This window comes from Eurosta solidaginis, chromosome 5 (genome assembly GCF_040869045.1).
Source record: "Eurosta solidaginis isolate ZX-2024a chromosome 5, ASM4086904v1, whole genome shotgun sequence".
NCBI classification, from domain to species: domain Eukaryota; kingdom Metazoa; phylum Arthropoda; class Insecta; order Diptera; family Tephritidae; genus Eurosta; species Eurosta solidaginis.
Window position 1 is genome coordinate 229,706,105 of NC_090323.1, and position 17,610 is coordinate 229,723,714.

The 17,610-nt window shown below is 40.3% G+C and overlaps 1 pseudogene; it reads right to left on the bottom strand.

Annotated features, from left to right (window-relative positions):
- Nucleotides 1-13,604: 13,604 nt before the first annotated feature.
- The window catches only part of LOC137254382 (heat shock 70 kDa protein 4L pseudogene), a 41,395-nt pseudogene continuing 37,389 nt past the window's right edge, over nt 13,605-17,610 (bottom strand).

Consider the following 17,610-nt stretch of genomic DNA (forward strand, 5'->3'; position numbering starts at 1 on the left):
TTTTTTTTTTAATTTACAAGCCAAATATGTATTTTATTAATAACTAAAAGTTACTGAAAGTGGTTCAATGAAATTTTATTTGAGCTAAAGATTAAACAGCCAACGAATTTTGGAAAAAGGGAGTGGCACTGCCCATTTACGCTAAAAAGTTTGATCTTAGTAACCGCTTTACCAATTTGTACAAAACTGGATAGAAGTATTAATTTCTATAAAAATTTAACACTCGTTTGAAGGCGAAATGTCTAAGCTTTAAAATAAATTTGATAAACTTGAGAGAAATGCAATAACGAAAAGAATATATTTATAAATTACTAAATTAATTATTTTTTTTGAAATAAAAAATTAACTTGTACATAGATATCTTATTTTTCAGTAAAGTAACAAAATTGATTAGTAAATCTCTTTTTCATTGTTGTGATAAGAAGTGGGAAACTTATTTTATATTAACATAGTCATCGTTACTGGAACCATTTCTGAGCTATACGCATCTGTAAGATCTTTCTGTGTTCTTACATACCTCATAGATGATATGACTGGATCAGAAGAAAAAGCTAACATGTTGAAAAGGTCTTCGTTTTGTCTAACTCGTGATACTTTGCAGGTGTTCATGTATATATATCTTTTGTAGTCCTTGTTATTAGATTCTTGAGCTTCTTCAGACAATTCTCCTAATGGTAAGCACTGGTACTCTATTAAATCTTTTCCATGTGCTAAAATTTTATGTACCGTTGGTGTAAGTTTCTTCTCAGGTTACTTTTGATGCAGCAACTTTGTAGTTTTAGATGCATATTCTCCAAATTTGGGTCCATTAACTGGTTCATGGCAGTTTAAAATATTTAAGATTACTCCCAATCTTTTCACAATATCTCTATCAACTCCTGTTATGTGAGCAGTCACTTCATCGTTTTCAAAAAATCTTCTTGGGGAGTCACCATCATTTGTATTTCCGTATCCATACTTTGGACAGCCAACTCTAAGGCCAATCTCATTATAGAATGTATCCTGAATTATTTTTTTTTCTCCTGTTTTGTTTCTCCTTACATGTTGTATTGTCGTCGAAAACTTCTCCTTCTTGTGGTAGTGTATAAGCCAGCTTCAAAACAAATTCCATACATCTTATCCTAGCATGCAAAGGAGATATTCCATACTTATAATTTAGTTAAAAAAAAAAATAAATGTAAGGCGCGATAACCTCCGAAGAGATCTAAGGCCGAGCTTCTCTTCCAATTTGCGTCGTGCTCCTCTTGATTTTCCTTACAAATTGGCCGGATGGGACCTACATGTTTTATGCCGACTCCGAACGGCATCTGCAAAGCAGATGAGTTTTCACTGAGAGCTTTTCATGGCAGAAATACACCCGGAGTGCTTGCCAAACACTGCCGAGGGGCGACCCCGCTTAGAAAAATTTTCTTCTAATTGAAAAATCTTATTTCTAAAATTTTGATGTTGCTTTGCCCGGGAGTTGAACCCAGGGCATACGGTGTGATAGGCGGAGCACGCTACCATCACACCACGGTGGCCGCCAATTTTAGTTCGTTAGTTATTAAATCATCAAGATTTTCAAGACTCCTTCTCGTATTTAAATAATATCGGGCGGCACAATATAGTTGATGACGGACGTGGGTTTTTCAAATATTCTGAAGCTTAATCTAAGAGTCGTAATGGAACAATAGAAGCCATAAACATATTACTATTTTTAATTGTTTCATCGTCTACATTTATTCTTTGTTTATATGCGCTTTTTCCTGATAATCCATCACAGCCTAACTTAGTTATCAATGCTAGCTTCTTTGGCGGTGATTTCAACTTTTCTTCAGTAAAACTTTGAAGGAGTCGTGTAGACGTATGATCCATTAGGTTCTTTAGCTCAATTTCAGCTGATAATTCGGTTGTTTTGGGACTTAGAGGAACTGCTTCTTTCTTGGCTTGAGTAATTTTTTTGTATCCAGGTAAAATATCGGCATTACGTTGCAATAATGACTTACGCAATATAATAAATTTTTTCTTCGTTAAACGGATATCTATAAACAGCGCCAAAGCTTCTTCGGAAGTGTATTTCCTAGGTAGCGCATTTGGTGGTGTGGGGAAGCTGTTTTTGATCCTCGTCAGTTGCACTGGACTTGCTACCGTAACTGCTTCTTTTATATAAGACTTCACGTTTTCTTCGTCTTTTTTATATTTAATAGCCAGTGGTTCTGAAAGATGAGTCGTGGCCATAGCTTTTGTGGTATCAGCTTCCTTTTCCTTGTGTAGGTAGAACACTCTTCTATGGGTTTTGTTGGTCTCCCTCTAGTTGTATTGGTTGACGTGCTAGGCGTTTCTTCGTCCAAAAAAGTTTTGTCAGCTAGCCACTTTTCATGCTTACTTTGAAATTTTGAATTGTTACGATAGACGTCCTTCCATTTTCTTTCTATCATAATGTATTGTAAACCAATTTTTTCTTCCAGGCCTTCCTTTTCTTTAATGCTTGTTTCACTCGCTAATTCTCTCATATAGCCTCAACGAAGTCCCGTCTTGACTTTGTAGATTTAAACACCGCAAATCGTTTCGAGTTTTCTAGATACATATTAGAATTGGCTTCGAGCGTATCTGACTAAATATTCAACTTTGAACTATATTTAAAAATACTATTCACTTTATTTAAGTAAACAGAACACTTAGTTCCTTAATATCCAAAAGACGAATGATAATGTGCATTGTATGATGGATAGCTTTATATACCTACTCAAATTATTAAAATGAATTTCAGGTATACAATTCGTAACTAAAAAAATGTATGTTGTTAACAAGTTCCAATTACAAAAACGACCTTACGGCCGTACTGAATTATATATACCTGCTCAGGCGCGTATTTATGCCCAAAGTTGTTTAACTTTATTTGATGTAAAAAGTGAAGTTGCAGCTGGACGCAGGTAGATTTTATGAATTTAGGTAACTGAATATTTCACAAATAACCACTGTTAATTTGACGGAGCACATATTTTAAAATTTTTATTTTTTTTCCATCAAAGTTTTAAAAAGGGCCTAAAAATAGGCATTTCGATAAACAGGTATATGCGCCAACTCTTAACAAAAAAAAGATTTTTTTTTGTTTCAATCCTAAATTAAATTATCTTTAATTGCCATACAAGAAAACGACAACCGGCCGCCTTATTTACTCACAAAACCATTTTAAATACAACGAAAAAGAAGAAAAATTTCAAATTTTTCCCAATGTTGAAAATTGGTCAATTTTGAGCGGCTCTAACTGGTAAACTATAATTTTCTGTGAAAAAACAGTTGTATATTCTTGATCCCTGGAAAATTCTCTATTAGAAACATGTATTAGATTTAGCGAACGCTTTCATGATTTTTTTGATTTTTGCCATGTTTTAACGGCAGAGGCGCCACTGTGCAGCGATACACTGCCCCTTAAATTGTTTGGGTACTTTAATCGCCTCCTACGACAGGCATTTTTGCCTCATTATTTATGTATTTTCTTTAAGTGCATACATAATTTCCTTGATTTACAATGTACTCGTGCTTATGGGCATGCCCGGTATTATGGGGCAAGGGCATATGAATGATGACATTTAATAAATAATAAATATATGCGTACATAATGTATGTATGTAAATGAAGATGAATTCATAACATCAAAACTAAGCTATAGCATTTTCCAATTTCCTCATGAATTTCGGTTTGCCATTTATATTTGTTTGATACTTGAATTATTTCATGCTGCCAGACTGACACAGACACAGAAACTTTTGCGAATTTGGTGGTTTATGCACTTATTTTATTTCTGTCAATAAAAGAGTAAAGCAATAACTGTATACTTTGTTACACTTTGTTTATGTTACTAGATATTAAGATAATAAAAAGCATTCACAATAATATGGGTATAGCACCATTAGTATTTTATGACGTGAAGAGCTGCCATACTGTACGAACAGTTAGAAGGCCGACGACTAAATCCAAAATTTAATGGACAGTCAAATCTTGTTTATGTTTAAATCGTTTGACGTAGACTAGATATTCCCTTATAAATAAGCTACGAATATTAGACAAAATGATTGCAGATTAATTCGCGTCTTTTTTTTTTTTTTGAAGATTACACAAAATTGAGCCAATTGGGCCACTAGACGCATCCAATGAGGTCGTCACGGAACGGACCGATCTGTTTATCTTAACCATAGCAATATTAAATAATGGCTACACGGTATCTTATTAAAAATAAACATAATTCACTACTCGTTGAGGTACCAGACTCGCTAACTAAATCGAAGGCCCTTAGTCCTAGTCTCAGGAAAAGCAAAATGGAAATACTTTAGAGGAATTGTGGGTTTGCCCTTTTGCAGTGACTTGACAAAAGTTAGGTTTGGTTGAACTGGCTGATCCGTGATGACCTCACACATAGAGTCTGTAGTGTAACCAGAAGTTTGCTCAACGGCCAAACTAAAAAACCATATCAGAAACTAGGGCTTATGTTATAAAATAACTTCGTTTTATTGGCGCAAACGACAAGCTTGCTACTTGTGGCTTCTAGGTCTAATAGCTGTGCCACTCATAATAGCTTGAGTCTTGGCCTTGCGTTCCCAGGGCATGTGCACAGGGCATGAACGCAAAACGGGCTCGACCCTTTTCTTCTCCAACCTGCACTTTCTACATCTGCTATCACTGACAAGACCTAGTTTAAAAGCATTTGACGCCAGAAGGCAGTTTTCAATCAGAATACCCATAATGAGCCTACAGTTCCCTCTTTTCAATGATAAAAGTAATATTGCTAGTCTAAGGCTGTAAGATATGCACATGATCTTCGGTACCGCGCTTGGTTCCCCGCCTTTCCTGTTTGGTCTATCACTTTCACCTGTCGTCTTCTTTAAAACTCGCCCAATCTAATTGGAGCGTCTACGTTACAAGTTTCGAGCAATTCGCCCCGTTCAGCTAGCTCATCTTTTTTTTTAATTTCCACCTATTCCCTTATGCCCAGGAACCCCATATGTATGTATATTTCTCCATATCCCACTTCTTTCAAGGAATTACTGACACTCGAATACGCTTTTTAGATGTTGTGCTATGAAAGATTATAGCTTTAATTGCTGCTTTGCTGTTAATGCAAATATTGACGCGGCTGCAGTTTAAGCCATTTTCTTCCAGTGTTTCTACTGCTTTAGTCACTGGTAGGGTACTACCTAGTCTGTCCGTCCAATATTTGATGACACTATACTACTATTAACATATGGTGTTTAGGCCAAATGCCTAACTTTCACTTGATTGACGGCGCCCCTCCCTAATGTTTTAATAATATTTCCAATCCTCTTTGCGTTTTGTTCTATTACTTTCTTTCGAGAGCACTATCAACCCGAGATCGACCCGTGTGCGCCTACCCACTGCCGGTTCCAGACGCACTCAGGCCGAACATTGGTCCTTACTCACCGAAAAAAGGAACTAAAAGCCTAAAATTACAGTCCACTGCACCAGAGAATCTACCTGCACAGCACAATTTATCCAACTCATAAACTTTTGCCGAAGGATTTTGCCTATTACAAAATTTTGCACGAATTGCCACAAACAAAAAAATCATCAAAAGTTTTATTTGCCACAGCATATCCCAGCAAAACCAAAGCTGGAAGTTTATACTATACACGACATTAGCAGCCACCGGAGCCACAGCCATCACATCAATAGCTCCAGCAAAAATAAGAAGTAAGTGTTATATTTCTTGCCACTTTTTTTTTTTTTTTTCGTTTAAGTGATTATTAGTGACAAATAAAGATAAATACCCGTGTCGTGCGCGAAAAATTTAAATCGAAAAGGAGTGTAAAAAAGTGAAGTTATTTAGTGAGCACCTTTTTTTTTTCTTTCCAATTTCAAAAATTCAATCACTTGGTTTGTTAATTTTTAGTTCGATCCTTGTGATTATCTGGTTTATCCCCCCACCAGTGGTAAGGTTTTCCAGACACAACACAAGGAAGAGGTTAACCTAACCTCACTTTCCGCACGATACCGAATAAGTCTTTGTTGTTGTTTGCACATCACAAACACATTAATTTCAATTTAATTAATCAGGCGCTCACTTCTTGTAAAACATTTATTTCTTTCTTCACTTTCTTCCGGGTATTTTCGATTTTCATTAGCAATACCGCACACACTTTTCATTTGTTCACAATACACCCATTTAACTGTGGAGGTGGCGAGTGGTCCCCTTTTTTGTTTTGCTACTGAGACAGAAAAGTCCAAAAATAAACCCTTCTTGTTGTCGCTGTTGGGACAAAAGTCTGTAAAATAAACCTCTGGTGTTGCCACTACCGAGACAAAAAGTCTGCAATATAAAAATAAATAATAAAGCGTCGAGGTTCAATAGTGTTTATTTACTGGGCAGGTATTTTTTACTCTAAAGCGTTCTATTTCTCTATTCGGCAATTTTCTCGTTAATAAACGTAAATAAAACAATGGAAACCTACATCCGTTTAGCAGAATCAATCGCAGAGTTTGATAAAGATTACAGCCTTATTCCGGAGAGCGACCATAGCAAACACACCCTTGCAATACAGCAGGAAGAGTTGCGGCTCTTGTGGAAGAAGGTAAAGTCTGCGTTTGATTCGCTATTGGGATCTGATGAGGTGTCAGCGGATGACGTTATGGCGATCAGAAAGAAGCAAAAGGCAGCATACGCAATCTACGTGCGATGTTCAGCGTCTATATCTGCTGAGGCAGAAAAATATAAGAAGGATGAAAAGAACGTCAACCCTGAGCAAGAACCTCATGCGCATAAAATTCGCCTCCCTGCTTGCGACACGGAAGTGTTTAAAGGGGATTATCTGTCTTGGCCAACTTTTCGCGACCTGTTCACGGCAATATATATAAACAATTCTAGTTTGAAAGGGGTGGAAAAGTTATTCCATCTCAACAACAAAACGCAGGGCGAAGCAAAAGATATCGTAAAAAAATGCCCTCTCACAAATGAAGGTTTCGAGATGGCCTGGAAAAACTTGTGTGAAAGATACGAAAACAAACGTATCTTAGTTAACACACAACTACAAATTTTATTTAACTTAAAAAAGGTAGAAAGTGAGTGTGGCAGTTCAATAAAAAAGCTGCAAAATGATATAAATAATTGTATTTCGTCCCTCAAATGCCACAAAATTGACACTTCCAATTGGGATGCAATCCTGACCTATCTATGCTCAACCAAGTTACCAGAGAGCACGCTGGCTCTTTGGGAGCAAAGTATAGACCATAAAATGGACATATCCAAGTGGGAGGATATGGATAAATTCCTGTCTAATCGGTTTCAGACACTTGAAACAGTGTCTGGTTTTACAGGGCATGCCACTTCGAAAGTGCAAAAACCAAACGCGTTGCGACAATCAACGGAAACCCCTACGAAAAGACTTGGTGCTTTTCAAACGAAAGTATCCAAGCAAACAATAAAATCAATTTGTAAAATGTGTAAATCCCCTGAACACAGATTACGCAACTGTTCACGCTTTTGCGAGTTAACCCCTCCAGAAAGGATTAAATTCATAAAATCTACAAGTGGTTGTCTGAATTGTCTATCCCCAGGACACACAGTGACCAGATGCACCAGTTCCTACAACTGCAATACGTGCCACTCTCGTCACCATACGCTCCTGCATGCGGATACCCTACAGAAAAACACCACCTACAACCCGCCCCAACACTCCTACGATAATAGGCCCTCTACTTCTAGACAGGCATTAGCGAGACAGGAATCAGAAAAACCAGGGTCAAACGGGAACAAAAATGTGACATCCTGTCATACGAATTCCAGCACAGGTGTGCTATTAGGAACTGCTCGCGTACACATTCACCATAATGGTACCGACTTCTCCGCGCGGGCATTAATTGATTCAGGGTCTGAATGTTCCTTTATAACTGAAAGACTGAAACGCAGAATCAATTTGCCAGCGAGGAAAATGCATGCCCAAGTTTCAGGCATCACAAATGCGGTGTCAGCTCAGGTGAAAGAGGCATCCAAAATTGAATTACGTTCACCAGTGGATGCCTGCTTCAGCCTGACTACACCCGTTCTAGTCCTAGCCAAACTCACTGGGAATCTTCCATCCTGCCATATCAATGCCATGACTATGCAGGCATTCCCAGACTTGGTGTTGGCAGACAAGAGGTTCTACATCAACGAAGACGTAGACCTCATACTTGGAGGAGACATATATCCCCAAATTATACTGAGCGGTCTGAAAAAGAATGTACTAAATACACTTTTGGCCCAAGAGACAGTGTTCGGTTGGATACTAACCGGTCGCATCGAAGCACCGAGTCCAACGATGAGCATCATGTCATTTTATAACGAGGTTGCATTGGACAACCAATTAAAAGCTTTCTGGGATATAGAAAATGTTCCCAAAAACAAAATGCTTAATGAAGAAGAAAGGTATTGTGAACAACTATTTAAGGAAACGACAAAACGTGATGAAAATGGGAAGTATATAGTTTCGCTACCATTCAGGCAGGATTACCCTGAGAATATTAAATTAGGACCGTCCCTAAAGCGCGCATGTTCACAATTCTTCAGAAATGAGGGGTGATTACTAAAAAACCAAGAGTTAGGGAAAGAATATGTTCGGGTGTTATCCGAATACGAAACGCTTGGACATATGAGAAAAATTAAAAATAATGTACCATCCGCCGATTCGGATAATTATTTCCTGCCCCACCACGCCGTTGTAAAGGCGGAAAGTACCACTACCAAGGTGCGCGTCGTCTTCAACGCATCAAGTCCGACAGCAAATGGCATTAGTCTAAACGACATACTCCACCCAGGTCCAGTACTCCAAGCAGACTTGCCTATTTTAATTCTACGTTGGAGACTGTACCGCTTTGTCTTTAATAGCGACATAGAAAAGATGTATAGGCAGATTTGGGTGACCGATAATCACGCCAAATTTCAAAGAATTGTCCATCGAACATCCCCCAACGAACCCATCAGTCTTTACGAACTAAAGACTGTCACCTTTGGTGTAAACTGCGCCCCCTACCTCGCGATACGGTCACTTCTACAATTGGCTGATGATGTAGAAAATACCCACCCAATAGCATCGGGCATATTACGCGAAAGTATGTATGTCGACGACGTTTTATCTGGAGGACATACAATCGCGTCAACTATCAAAGCAAGGAACGAGATTCGCGAAGCATTACACTCAGCTGGCTTTCCATTGCGCAAGTGGACATCCAATTGTGAGGAAATCCTTCAGGACATCCCCAAAACGGATTTGCTCAGCGAGGACTTCCTAGCGTTTGAAGAGGCTAGCTCGTTGAAGGCACTCGGAATACGATGGAACGCGCATTCAGACATGTTTTACTTCACTGCAGGAGTTTTAGAGAATGGCGAGAACATCACCAAACGCGCAATCCTATCCGCTATAGCCAAACTTTTCGACCCTTTAGGCTGGCTTGCACCAATGGTCATAGTAGCAAAAATACTAATGCAGAACATCTGGTTAGAGGGCACCGGGTGGGATGAACCTGTCTCCCCAACTACCTTAGAACGGTGGGAAAATTTCAACCAACACTATAGCGAAATAGATAACATTAGGATACCGCGGTGGGTAAATTTTTCACCGGAAGACGACATAGAAATCCACGGCTTCTGTGACGCCTCCGAGAAAGCATATGCGGCAGCGATATACATGCGCGTGAAAAGAAACGATCAGGTTTTCATACTTTTACTTTTAGCGAAAACCAGAGTAGCTCCAGTGAAAACCATCTCGCTACCACGTTTAGAACTATGCGGCGCCGTGCTGCTTGCAGAGAGCATGGAATCAATATTCAGAAACATTCATTTGGGGCCAGCAAAAGTTCACCTCTGGACGGATTCAACCATCGTACTCGCTTGGATAAGAAAGCCGCCCTGTTCCTGGTCAACCTTCGTCGCACACCGAATCACTAAGATCATCGATATGGTCGGTAGAAAGGACTGGCTTCACGTGGACTCGGAATCTAATCCAGCGGATCTAGGAAGCAGAGGACTATTTGCATCAGAGTTGGTCAACAATTCGTTGTGGTGGCAGGGACCTTCTTGGCTGCAAGAAGACAATTCCCACTGGCCAGCACAAGAGACCGAATACAAAACGTCCGTTGAGGAGAAGAGGGCACAAACATATGCCACGACAAGGGTAGATCAGGGAGATATTCTCGACCGTTTTTCACATTTACCCAGGGCTTTGAAGGTTCTATCCTATGTTAGGAGATTCTATAAAAGAACGCATCCTAAAACTAAAGCAGTGTTCCAAGAAAAGTCGTGCATAATCTCAGCCGATGAGATTAAGGCAACGACTCAAGCATTAATACGAGTCTGCCAGAAACAATTTTACGGTACAGAATATTTAAAATTAAAAAATAGGGAACCTATTGATCGGAAGAGTGAAATCCTTTCACTCAACCCATACATCGACAAAGATGATATTATCAGAACAGGAGGGCGCCTAGGGGCTTCAAAAGACATCTCATACAACGAGCGGCATCCGGTCATCTTGCCTTACAATTGTAGGCTGTCTCGCCTTACAGTCATGATGTTTCATCATGATTCCCTTCATGGCGAGAACCAGCTCATGCTCCGTCTCATCCGAACCCAATATTGGATACCGAATGTCAAGACCATGATCAGAGCCATCATCCACAATTGCAAAACCTGCATTATTCACCGAAAGCAGGGGCAGTCCTAACTTATGGGTACCCTTCCCTGCGAACGGACTACTTTTACCCGCGCGTTCACCAATACCGGGGTAGACTTTGCGGGGCCTTTCGACATCAAAAGCTACCGCGGTAGGGGATGTCGACTGTCAAAAGGCTACGTATGCCTCTTTGTCTGTTTCTCCACTAAGGCCATCCACCTAGAAGCCACTAGTGACCTGAGCACCCCATGCTTCCTCGCAGCCTTTTCGCGTTTTATCGCTAGAAGAGGATGTCCGAAAAACATCTACTCCGACAATGGTACGAACTTTGTCGGAGCTTCCAGATCTCTACGATCGGAATTCAAAGCCTTCCTAGCAGAAAGCCGAGACAAAACAGTCTCCAGGTATTGCCACCAAGCACTAACTTGGCATTTTATTCCCGCCGGCGCTCCACATATGGGCGGCCTGTGGGAAGCGGGAGTGAAGAGCTTCAAAAGCCACTTCAAAAAGGTCGCGTCTCTCCATAAATATACCATGGAGGAGTTCCAAACCCTTTTGTGCCGGATCGAGGCATGTCTAAATTCACGGCCTCTCAGCCCGGCGTCCAATGACCCAACGGACTTGGAGCCACTAACCCCAGGACATTTCCTAACCGGCAGCCACCTGCTGGCTCCACCCGAACCAGATGCCAGTGAGAGCTCTGCCTCGATGATCAATCGATGGCAGAAACTCAAAGCCCTCCATCACACTTTCTGCCAACGATGGAAGGTGGAATATCTATCCGAACTTCAAAAACGAGTGAAGTGGAAGCATCCCAAAGAAAATATAAAAGTGGGAGATCTCGCTGTCCTCAAAGAGGACAACTTATCTCCCAACGAGTGGAGGCTCGGTAGAGTCGTCAACGTACACCCCGGTGAAGATAACCGAGTACGTGTGGTCGACCTCTTTACCGAGAAGGGTCAAGTCCGACGACCTTTGGTCAAACTGATCCTTCTTCCCACGGAGGAGATAGATTGCGAGAGGACCAAGAGCTCCTCCTAACAATCCCTCCGTTCCTCCCTACTTTCGAAATATCCCAAACCATCCCACTCACTCGTTATTCCATAACGAGTATACCAGAGAAGCCTTTACGCAGACCCTCGGTCTGCCACAGAAAACAAGGGCACTCGGCCTATAATCCTTTTAAATTTTTAAAATTTCAAAACCCAGCGCTCGTTCACCGAAACAAGGCCAATCAACCACCCTAATGCAGATCTCCATCTGTCACCAAACACTTATTGTTAATTTTCAAAATCAAACCCCAATTCACTCGCTCACCTCGAGCGAGGACAACAGAAAAGCCTACCGCAGAAGGGCGAACCGATCTGCCACAGAACACAGCTGCACTCGTTGCCGCGCAACGAGGCACATCGCAAGCCTACCACTGATGAGAAAAATCATCTGCCCCAGATATTAGCAGAGTTAAATTCCTTATATGGTTAGAAATTCTAATTAAGTCCATCCATACATACATATGTTCGCTGCCCACTTAAATCTGTTGGCTTACGCCGCCTGGTCACGCTTAAAATGCGTCGTGAACACAGAGATAATCTTTACATATCATCGCCACACAACATAATTGAGCAACGTCACAATGGTGTAAATTGCGCAACCGCCTTGAACAATAACAACGCACAGAAAAATAGTAAAACCCATAAATCCATAAAAGTAGGTGTTTAAAAAACACCCGAGCATGTTTAAGCTGTTAAATATGCGAAAGAAGAGATAGAATCAGACAAATTCTAATTATTCTCGCGGAAAAATTCCTCCAATTCTTTTCTCCTAGGGAGAAGAATAATTGGGGAATAGGAATTTCGAATTTTCAACGTCAGCTGGTTTGTGAATTGAAATTTCGTTGCGCATTTCTTATTTCTTTAAAAAAAAAAAAAAAAAAAAAAAAAATTGAAAAGTTTAATTATTTTTGCGAATTTGGTTGAAACTAAGAAATAAAGTATAAACAATGCACAGTATTGCATTTCATGTGTTATTCACTGAAATGAGTAATGAATTTGTGCCACAGCAACATCAACAGAGGAGCATAAGAAGGAGGCAGCAGGGGGTTGCATGCTTTCGTCCAGCAAAGCAATTTTCCAGGGCCAAGTCGAGTTGAGTTGGTTGGCGGCCACCGTGGTGTGATGGTAGCGTGCTCCGCCTATCACACCGTATGCCCTGGGTTCAACTCCCGGGCAAAGCAACATCAAAATTTTAGAAATAAGATTTTTCAATTAGAAGAAAATTTTTCTAAGCGGGGTCGCCCCTCGGCAGTGTCTGGCAAGCGCTCCGATTGTATTTCTGCCATGAAAAGCTCTCAGTGAAAACTCATCTGCCTTGCAGATGCCGTTCGGAGTCGGCATAAAACATGTAGGTCCCGTCCGGCCAATTTGTAGGGAAAAATCAAGAGGAGCACGACGCAAATTGGAAGAGAAGCTCGGCCTTAGATCTCTTCGGAGGTTATCGCGCCTTACATTTATTTATTTATTTTAAGTCGAGTTGAATTCTCCTTTCGCCATATGCCGAAATCTATTTAAGCCTTCTTAAAAATCCCTGCGGAATTTCTGGATGGTTGCATCAAATACACCAAGAGCTCTTACGATGCTTATGATATACTTTTCTACTTAAAATAGAGAATATTGTGGTAGAATGTACATACATATTTTAGCACAAATTTGTACAAATAAGTGTTCTTTCTTAAAAGAACCAATTTCCTTTAACTATTTGGATGCATTCCCTTTAATTTAACAAGTGAGAAGAAAAACAAACTATGAAATGGCAACGAAATCTCCCTCACATTAATAATACCTACTTTTCTCCCACAACCGGTCTCCGCCTTTTCGAACATTGTTCAGAATAGGAGGAAAGAGAGAAGTGGAAAAAAAACTCACGAGGAATTTTTATTTAGAATACGAGGAATGGGCGAAAGAAAAGGTCGCACGGTTTTTTGTTCAGAATTGGGCTGAATATGAAATGTAAAACCACTTACCAAATACGTATCCCAAATCCAATGCAACCGCCAAAGCCACCGGAGTGCGACTTGCTCCATGGAGTGAATGCCCTACGATCACAGCAGCGCCACATTGGACAACGAAAGCATTGGGTGCATGATAGTCTAGCAGTCAGGAACAACACTAAAGTCAAAGGGTTTTATATAGGTTAAGCAATAGTAGCTAAAGAATATTCCATGCTCACCATAATGAGATCAACCGTAGCCCGTTTTTCCCGGTGTGCCACCAACAGATATGCTTTCACCCCAAAAACCAACGTACTCTATACTTAGCACGCAGCGCCACCAAATCGGGAGTTCACCATCAGCAGTTCCCTTCCCCCCAAATCTGTGTAAGACACGTCCATCAGCAGCAAAGGCCTGCACACTGTCATTGCGTCGTCGCAGGGAATACTTCAATTTCACCCCCACTTTGAGACCCCTCACCATCCCAAGTTACTTTGACGGCATAATTTTGAATATCGGTTACCCCAAACTTGCGAACACGTACTGCCGGTGATATTATTGCACATTGCAGTGCTGCACCACGTGATACTGATTCATCTTGATTCAAAGTGGTACTAGCCGGTTTACCGAACACCTGCTCAATAAGCTGTTTTATCGCCGGAATACGGGTAGTTCCACCAACAACTTCTACGGAGTGTATGTCATCCAGCGACAGTTTGGAATCCTGCAACAACTTTATGAATGTCATCTCTACTCGTTTAAACAAGTGCGCACACAACTCTTCCATTTGTGTGCGTTGCAGTGATGAAGAAACATCAACGCCATCCATAAAACATTCTATATTTATTGGCAGTTTAGTACTATTTGCTGACATCTGTTTTTTCAGCTTTTCTATTTCCGTCAGCAAACGCAAATAAGCACGAGGATTAGTTTTAGCGTTCAGCTTGTAGCGGTCATAGAATTCTTTAGCGCAATATTCCCCTAAAACACTGTCAAAGCCGCGACCTCCAATCTGATCCCAAGCACTTGCAATCATCTTCAATTTACCCTTGGTAAAAGAACACACGCTGACTTGTAAAGACGAATGGCCACAATCAACGAAAACTACGTTACGCGGCTTTATTCTCATCTGGTAAGTCCTGCTTGTAGAAACCATATGATAGTGCCGTTGCCGTAGGTTCATTCATAAGGCGCAAAACATTCAGTCCAGCAGTTTGAGCAGCGTCCAACAATGAGTTACGTTCAGAGTTTGTAAAATATGCTGGACACGCGATTACACAGTCCTTCACCTGAGCTTGCAGAGCAGAAGTCGATGTTTCCTTAAGTTTGGTGAATAGCATAGCAGTCACCTGTTCAGGGGAAAATGTTGCTCCTGATCCAAGTAGTCTACTTTGAAGCCTATGCCACCATCTGGGCGTTGCTCTACCTTCGTTGGAATGCTAACAAGTTCACGTTGTACGTGTGGATCATTGAATTTGCGTCCCAGTAAACGTTTGAAACCACTTTATCACATTTTATATTTACATATTGGGCCTGATTTTTTTTTACAATAACTTAATTAGATATGGATATAAAAATATGCGCCCATTATTACGCTACATAGTCGATTTTTATACCAATTTTCTAAAGGCCGATAAGCAGCTGGGTTACATACATACACCTATCAGAGATTTCACCCATTGCTTATTTATTTACATCGTGATAATAAATGAAATCAAGTGTTGAAACAGCGCACTTACAAGTCGAGAGGATAGAAGAATAGTGCTAAATATTTTCCGCGAAAGTCGGCGAGTTTGATTTCTTGAAAGTCATTGCCAACAACCGCCAAGCCCTTGAAGTCTGGCGCAGGGTGTTGAACTTTCACAGCTAATAGCTGTGCACTTTGATGGAAAAGTCTCCCCACACTCATCTGCTCACGCGCCGACACATTGTTGGAACACTTCGGAAGAGTGCCCTTGCAAAAAAAGACATGTTGGTGTTGCACGCAAAATATAGTCATTTGCTAGTGTTTGGTTTCCTCCAGTTTTTGCTGCAGCTACCTAGCAAGACTCATTGCCGAAATCGATTCCAATCACAGACATTTTTCACTGTCTTCTGTTATTGATGCCGCAATGAAAGGAAGTTTTTCAGCGTTGAGTACTTGAATCAGTATCGACGATATAAAATACTATAAGAGAGCTATTATTCCACGTTTTTTCCAGACCTTATAACCAGGTTTAATTTACGCACAACGAGTCATAAATTGGTTTTTGACCGCTAAAGAAAATTGCGAATGATTGTACTACGGCCACGCGCCGTAGTAAAAAGAATGAAACAACGGAAAAAATCTTTCGATTAGTCCCGTTTGTTTCAATTCTGAGAAATTTACATTCTATACACGGGCGTGTATGAATGTTCGCAATTTTTTTTTGTCTTTGTTGCCAGCAAATATCTACCAGTACGCGGACTTTTTAAGAGGAAAATGTTGGTAGACAAAAAAATTAAAATAGTAGTAGTTGGTAGATTTTTTTACCAAGAAAACAACCGCTATAGTTCTTATTTGTCCCAAACACTTAATAAGTTATTGTAAAACAAATAACGCGCATTTCAGAAGATGACACTTTAAAACTCGTAAACAAGACAAAATTACATGTACATTTGTATAGATCTATGTACATTGCTTATGCCTATACGACACTCACTTTTTTCCTGTATCGTGCGTGTGAAATACCGACAAACATGTACCAAAACGTCTAATCACAACAACAATATTCCAAGGTACCAAAAGTACTGCCACAAAATAACCGATCTCGAAAGGAAATCGTTTACGTAGAACCCTTTATTTTCGTACAAATTAAAAAAAAAAAAAAAAACGGAAAAAATAGCGCAGAAAATATTCGCGTACTCAGTTACTATATTTCTCTACTCAAAAATTTTTTTTCTGGTTTAAGTTCTTCAGAAAATTTTCAAAATTGACTGATTTGGTCAGTATCGCCTCCTAATGTTAGTCGGGTGGGCTCGGCAATTCAACTCTTTAAAATTATCACAGTATACGTTTACAGTGCGAAAATACTGAAATATTGGTAGATTTTGGGCCTCGATGGTAGTAGTAGTAGAAAATGAAAATGGGCCAGAAAAGCTAGTAAACCTACCAATGCGGTAAAGTCCGTGCACTGACGGTCCATATACTTATACCAACGTATGTACATATACATGCCGAGTTTAAATGTGCATTATATTAGGGATGCATAAAAAGATGCAAACGGGTACCCACAAACCCGAGTCTGAGAAACCGGTAACGGAGCCAAATACCCTTCGGGAACCACGCCTTTTGATAAAGGCCATCAATAAAACATGACTACAAGCGTACTTGGGGAAAAGTTGAAGAAATAAGTGAAGGGCAATACAAAAAAAAAAAAAAATGATTCATTCTACAAATTTTTCCCTTCGTCCAAAACGAAGATTTTTTATTTTTTCTTTACATCGCATACAATTTGCTGTCCAAACATTTTTGTGGGGCGGGCAGGGAAGTTGTTGAGTTTTAGCACCAACAACACAAATAACAGCGAATCAAAAGAACCCACGCTATACACTTTCTACCCGGTTCGGTACCAGAATGTGCGAACCGAAAATCGTAAATGCTAATTTTTCTGCAGCATTAGTGTGCCCGTGGCTAACTAAAACGCTACCGGGTGACACAAAATAAACAAAATAAGGCACTAAAGACCCAGGCACATAACGTGCGGGGAAGGAGGCCATGCACATAATGCGCGCCACATATGAATATTTTTTTTATGCAGCGACAGATGTTTCCCCTTATGCGCGCGCTACTAAAATTTCCCAAATCTCAACAATACAATTAGGGACCACTCGCCCCTGCACTCCGACAAGGACCCGACCTACTCAAACCCATTGCATTCCTTTCAGAAAATGGGTCGTTTTGTCGCCTTGAAACGGAATGCCGCCGCGCACGCAGTGCGTTATTCATCTGAATGCCGAGTGTGT